The sequence below is a fragment of the Paramisgurnus dabryanus genome, chromosome 4 (genome assembly GCF_030506205.2).
Source record: "Paramisgurnus dabryanus chromosome 4, PD_genome_1.1, whole genome shotgun sequence".
In the NCBI taxonomy this organism is placed as follows: Eukaryota; Metazoa; Chordata; class Actinopteri; order Cypriniformes; family Cobitidae; genus Paramisgurnus; species Paramisgurnus dabryanus.
Window position 1 is genome coordinate 11,613,683 of NC_133340.1, and position 7,886 is coordinate 11,621,568.

Genomic DNA, 7,886 nt, shown 5'->3' on the forward strand with positions numbered 1-7,886 from the left:
GTGTGTGTGTGTGTGTGTGCGTGCGTGCATGCGTGTGTGAGCGTGTTTGTGAGTGTACATGTGTGTGCATTATGTCACACCCCTTTATGTGTTATTTTCTGCATTTGTGACTGATTTTATTTGCCAAATTCCACACAAATGCTCTCTGTGGCAGTCATACCTGTGTGTGTTTGTGTGTGTGTGTATTTGTGTGTGTTTGTGTGAGCATGTGTTTTTTGCATTGCATTTGTGCACAAGTACCAGGCCTTCATTTCTGTGTCAAAATTTTCAGATTTATGCTGTATCAAAATCAACTGCTACACAGAAAGCTGGGGTCTGAGTTCTTATGAAGTTTTAATGTGAACAAGAAAGGGTCTGAGATCACTTCAGTTCTGAAGAGGACCAAAAAGAGAACTGGGTCCACTTTTGAGTCCACTATATTGTGAACACCAAAAGGACTGAGGTCACATTCGGCTAGTTCCTTTTCTGGTTCACTTTAAGTGGTTCTTTTAAAATGAACTATGTGAAAACACCCTTAGTGGTTCTTTAAAGGAACTTTAAAAGTTTGTGAATAACCTTTTAAGCACCTTTATTTTTAGGAGTGTAAAGCAATATATCACTTTAAAGGGATAGTTCACCCAAAAATGAAAATATTTTTTCACTCTCATGTTGTTACAAACCTGCATATATTACTTTATTCTTATGAACACGTTCATGAGCCCCATGAACACGTTCATGAGCCCCATTCACTTCCATTCTTTTTTCCTATTATGGAATTGAATGGGTCTCGTGAACGTTTGCTTTGCAAACATTTCTCAAAATATCTTTATTCATGTTCATCAGAACAAAGAAATTTTTACAGGTTCGTAACAATATGAGAGTGAAAACATTATGACCAAATTTTCACTTTTGTGTGAGCTATCACCAATCAGTCCCTTGGATGGTAAGCACACAGTTGACGGTACCCATTGGCTTTAATAAAATTAGTTTTTCCTACCATGAAAGTCAATAGGTACCATTAATTGTATGATCACCATTATTAATCAAAATATCTTCTTTGTGTTTAACCGAAGAAAGAAACTCATAGAGGTTTCAAACAACATGAGGGTGAGTAACTGATGACAAAAATTTCATTTTTGGGTGAATTATCCATTTAAGCAGTTCCATTTAAACAACCTGAAATATGTATGTCTTAATATACAGCATATGTCTATAATTAAACAAATGTGATTGCTAAAAAAACTCATCCTAGCAATATCCGACTGTCATAATGAGATGTGACCACAAGAGGGAGTGGATTAGTGCTTTATGTGTCTTGATGAAAAACATGAACATTTTTGTCATTTGTCAGTAAAACTGAATTCTGATTGGAATTATCATAAACTTCCAATATATGAAAATCATGATAATTAAGATGTTTTGTGTTTTTGTTTACACAATGCCAAGCATTTATGAATGCTATGTACAGTGTAAAAAGTGGTAACCTTGTTGCTTGAAAGACCTTCTAAAGTTAGACTGTCCTTTAAAGGTGGACTATGCAGTATTTTCAAAATGATAAATAATTAATTAAAAATAAAGTATGGAGTCATTCAAAGGAAATTCTTATTTTTTGGTCCTCGAGAGGTTTCTGTGAGGTAACCTTTACTGGTTATGAAGTCCCCAGCCAATGACCACGCATGAATGCAGCACCACATAAAGCAGCTATGAAAATGGATGATGCTGCACCAAACAAAGCAAATTTGCCGGGTATAACATCAAGCAGACAAAGGAAAGGGTGAATCTGAACATAGATGTCTACTTGACGTGTTTGGTAGCTTACAATGTATGTACAGGCAGTTTAGACAATAGCACTACTATTTAGTGGTAGTACACACTACTTCTGAAAATAAGTCAGAATGTAAAAATGAAGAAACTGTACCACGCATTAGGGTGCACTGTGATCCATGTCACTTCCACATTCGGTAAATGTGATCCAGCGTTGTTTTGCACATCGGCGTTCTGCACATCTTATTCATCTTATTGATCTTTAGTGCACTTCGAGGATAAGTGGACAAGTAAGTCTTTACTAGTTTTTTAAGAATTATAAGCTGTCAAACTTTATCTTTATTAATTGATAACTGTTCCTTATAAGTTGAGCACATACTCAAATGAGTTTTAAAGACAAGACATTGTGGTACACAACAGGGGCGGATTGGCCATCTGGAGCACCGGGACATTTTCCGGTGGCCTGGCGGTCATTCTGGCCTGCCTGCAGTACAGTCAGCTTAGGTTGACATGTGATAGGCAACCTGACATGTACATATAAACATCATTAGGCAGTATATACATTCTATGTACAAAAATACATAATTTATTGTTATAAAAACCTTAGGGTTTTTTCCACTGCCTTTCTTCTGAGTGTATTTACACAAATGCCATCACTGTCTATTTTGCTACCTATTATTTTTTCAACTCTCCAAGAAATCATTAATAGTTAAGTGTTTCCTTAAAGTATGCCAGAAAATGTTACATTTGATGTTCAGAAGATGAGTTGATTTCTAATCTAGATGTTTTGATGCTTTTTTTCTGAACAGAAAAACGAAATGTAAGTAAATATAAAAGTTTAAGAATCTTGTGTTAAAAAACTTACATTGATTGGCCATTAATTGGAATGTATGCTGTGGTTTCTGCCTTGGTTTTTTGTGTCAGCATACAGGAAACATCTTTATGTGCTAAAAGTGCAAGTGAATTTTGGTCTTTGTACATCTTATATACAGCCTTAACCTTTTGCAGATATATACTTATATTCATACACTCTAAAAAGGCACTAAAAGTGGTTCACTGGCTCATAATCATAGAGGACCACTTTAAGTGATATAGCACATGAAGAACCAGAAGTAATGCAGAATTATTTGCATAGACATATTTTATATTTCTGTTATTTAATAAGAATAAAATTGTAATCCTCTTGGACTTGCAAAAAACAACATTTGGTTTTTAGATCATGTAGAGTGCATGCACTGGTGTATTCACACAAACTATGTGCAGTAACATAAATATTTCAAACCACAAACAATCAGATAAATGGTGTTTCACAGCTTATAAAGTTTACACCACTTTGAAGTTTGAACCAAAAGAAAAATCTAAGAAAAATAAATGTAATACGACAGTAACGGAGCAATTCTATCCTTCTGGATGTGACATTTGCAGTCAAAACTTGAAATCAGAAATTTTTTATATTAAACCATCTGCTTATGCTATATACATGACAACAAAGGACACAAGTTTTTGGAGACAACATTTGGGATTTCTATAAATTAAAAAGCACAAACCAGTAGAACATTTAAAAAAGGAGAAAGGTCTAAAGCTACTTCATACATTATGACTTTGTTAAGTCATTACACTGTTAAATAGTTGCATTCCTCATGCTAAAAATAGTAAAAGTGTAAAAAAAACAGTTCGATGTATGACATATTATATATGCAAGTTTCAGAAAGGTTTTTTTCGAACATGAGGGATTCATACATAACAATCTTACTTTTAAGGTTGACATTTGCATGGAATTGCCCAACTTAAAAAGTAAAAGTTCTCAGTTGTGACTGGAGTTGGACTTTTCTTGATCTCCGGATGGCTGAAATAATGCATCATTTTCATTTCATATCTTGTGTGAAATTACTATTACAGTTTTCATATATGGGATTAGTTATCATCAGGTACTCTCTGGTTATATTTCAAACAGAATTCCTTTAGGCTGTCTATGAACGCTGTTCGAATGCGTTTCTAGGAGAAACCTTTATGTCCCCGAAGTCATTACACTACTAGGTGAAATCCTACACACAAGGAATCAAATTTGGCAGCACTTGGCATCACAGTTTAAAAAACTTCCCTAGCAATGTCTGACTGTAATAATGAGATGTGACCACAAGAGGGAGTGGATTAGTGCTTTATGTGTCTGTCAGATGAAAAGTCTGTCATTTGTCAATACAGTAAAACTGTGATTGGAATTATCATATACTTTCAAAGATAAAAATGTTAAAAAAAAACTGTGTAAACCCTGTTACCTGAAAGACCCACTAGTTATTTAAAGGTGGACTATGCAGTATTTTCAAATAAGTTAAAAAATAAAGTATGTTGTAGAAAATCCTCTTTTTTTGGTGCTCGGGACGTTTTTTTGTAAGGCACCAAACAAATGCAAATATAAAACTTCAAGCTGACAAAGCTCATTGTAAAATGCCAAGTTGACATGTGCTCGGTAGTAGCTTGCAGTGTATGTACAGGCACTTTATGTGATGGATGTGTCTTGGATTGGAAGGGAAAGGCAGCTTCAGCATCAGTGTGTGGGGGAGAATAGGAATACCTGATACCCAGAAGCCCTCCCATAAATAAGGCAATTCAATTGAGGTGGGCTATCTTAATGACCTTTGACCTACCACCACTGTTACAGCACTGTGGTAGACATGGCCGCTACGATCAATAAAGCATAGGGGTGACATCATCGCACACACTGTCCTACCTACTCGGTAAATAAATCAAATGAAAACTCTATAGCTGTTGAGTTCCCAGTACACGTTTAAGAATTGCAGTTTTATTTGTACATTTAATACATTTCTTTTAAATTTATATAGTGCACTTTTTCAATCACATTACCTGAATCTCCCCCTTCTGTACCCATCTGAAATTCCAATTGCTTATCAAATATATACATCCCTTATTTACTGCACTAACTGAACTATATTTGCACTATATTGTCACTTTTTCTGTCCTGTACGCATGACCATTCAGCAGTAGTGTTATATTTGCATAGTACTTTTGTTTTTGTCTTTTTAATTGTGTCTATTTTACATGTTATTTTGTCTATTTTACATGTGCATGGTTCATTATAAAAAATCTGTTTTGTGACTGTATGTGTAAAACAGGCCCCAATTTCTTTGTATACCAAGGCATACATGGCCAAAACAGCTCTATACAAATAAATTATATTCTGTTTTATTTGACAATAAATGGATGGGTGTTTTCACATGTTTTGAGTGTGCTGTGGGATTCACTATTGATTGTCTGTATAATGTATATATTTAGCACTAGCTGACCCTGCACTTATTTGTATTGTTAAAGTGTTACATTGGTTTAACAAGATTTTGAGATGAAAATGACTATTTTGGGTGGATCTATCCTTTCTTGTAACATAGGCTTTATTGTGTAAAGCACACTCCATCATGCATGCTACAGTACGTAAAATTCTCTTGCTCACAGCTGTAGTTTTCCCTTCTTTGTTTTCTTTGGCATTATGGTGAATAATATAGTATTCCTTTTAAAGAAACCCAAATGAAACATGGAAAGCTTTGTTTACAGCCTGAGCTATTTTTCACCACACAGAACTCTGTTTAGAGCACACCACAGGAAAGGATGATGTCAGAGGACTATCGCTTACAATATCTCCAGATGGACACAGCACCAGAGCACTCATCTCATGACAAATGACCTTACCGTGTTCAATTAAAGGAAGATCTTTTGGGTGGGAACGAAAACTTCTTCACATTGTTACAATACAATACACATCAAGTTACAATGAAAAACATGCTGGAGGCAGCAATAATATTTGTGACCCTGTTTACCTTCCAGAAAAGTCTCATAATCTCATTTTGAAATTAGGAGCATCAGTTTGATTTCACTTACTGGTTTTACTTTGATTTCAATCTTTGACATGGCCTTACTTGGTCAAGATAAGGTTATATTTTTACAGAATGACCTAATATGATCAGGAAGGGTCCTATTTGCTGCTGATCATACAATCAATAGCACCAAAAACACTGGTCAGATGTGAATTCATGTTTAGATATTAAGTATGTGCACTCAGTATTAGTTTCCTCATTAAAACATTTATAAATTAACAGACATTATTAGTTCTAATATAATGCATTAATTAATCAAACATGTACACTCTCAGAAATAAAGATACAAAATCTTTCACTGGGGCTGTACCCTTTCAAAACTACAACTTTGTTCCTAAAAAAGTATATTAGTATCTCAAAGATACATATTTGTATCAAATGTATACATATCTGTACCTAAATGGTCCTTTTGAAAGGGTACCGTCCAAATTACAGCTTTTGTACCCTGTCAGAAATAAAGGTACAAAACTGTACCTTTTCTGTCACTTTTCTGTACAATTTTGTACCTTTATTTCTGACCGTGTATCTTTATTTTCTGAGAATGTATTGTGTAACTTTAAAGGTAGAGTTAACTGTTTTGTACACCTAAAATTTAACTGTACAAGATTTTTCCTTAAGGTACACAATAGGTCCTTAAGGTATAATATTTTTCCTTTAATATTTTTAAGGTATATATTTAAATAAACCTATGAGGGTACAGCCCCAGTGACAGAAAATGTACAGTTTTGTACCTTTTTTTCTAACAGTGTACTTCCAAGTTCTGCTTGGATTCACTTATAAAATTGAGATTTGGTAATGTAATTTGTCAGGTAATTTATATCAAATAAATGAAAAATGACTAGGTAGTACTTATTTGGACAACCTTGGCAAATGCTCTAAACTAACGTGGCCTTCAGTATTCAAGTTTTTCATGAAGTGACCATGGCAGCTGTTCCAGCCTCTTAAGCGCTATGCAAAGCCCCACAATTGTCCCCTTATTCCTCTCTCCACACAGGGGTACGGCAGACCACCCTCTTAGCAGCCATGGGACTGCTGATGGCAGGGAGGGGAGTTAAGTCTAGTCAGTCTGAGTTGTGTGTGCATGTGTTCTCTCCCTTTCAAATAACATATTGTCCATTTGAACAAATGCCAGTCACCAAAGTTGTTATCCTATCAGGGAGCAAAATAGGAGGCACGGTCAGCTGTCAAGGCCACTGTGCCCACTCATCTTTCTGGCTCATTGTGTCTTAACCCACATACCTCCAGTAACTACTGCTGCTCTAGGAACTCACCAGAACATGTTCAACCTGAATCTTTCATTGTTGGTCATCACTAAAAATATTTATGGATCTAATTTTGAAAACCAGAGACAAGGATATGCTAAATGCAGAAATGTACATGTCTACAAATTATTGTGACTACACAAAAATGTCAACATTAAAAAATCCCTTAAATATTAGACTTCCACTAATATTGCAAGCAGCCTGATTCGCTGCCATCATGCTTGGCATTACTGACAACACTAGCGATCTACCAAAGACTGCTGATCCCCACATAAGTCGCATATATGCAAGAGCACAGCTTAGCAGTCCAAAAAGAAAGGAAAATACCACGAATCTACAGAAAGTTTCATCGGTTATAGCTTCAAATGCTTAACATTAGAAGTCTTTAAACAGCAAAAGGATGGAACAAATTTCTGAGCACTACCTTGGCACAACCTCTCAACTGATGAGGGTGACTGAAGTTATATGGGAGAGGTGAGAGGGATTCTTATGATCAATCTCCTTCCTCCTTAGCAGTAGGTTAGCTACAGATAAAGGAACTCAACATGAAAATGCACCTGACAGCAGCTCAGTGGGGGCCAAGATGAAGATTGTATCCTGCTTGCTTATTAGGTGGCAACTTTACCCTTAAACCTACTGTAGGTGAATTTCATTAGGCATAAAATATCAGGTGTTCTTTTTCTCATTAGTCTTTGTTAAGGTCAACATCAGTTTATGATCATTCTGTTTTTATTGATGCTTGAAAAATAAATTTGTGTTTGTCTCATTCTGTAGATAATACATGATTAAAAGAGACTGCACTGTTCTGCTTTAATAATCTTTTGGTAGGCTATTGTTATGACAGGACTTCTAAAAGCTTTATTTAAAGACATATTCTTTTTTATTTTATTTTATTTTTTTGCTACGTTGTTGATATTAAAGTATCTTAATGTAATATATCAGTGAAATGCACAACAATGAATTTGTAACAATTATTGTAACAAAATCTGTATAAGAA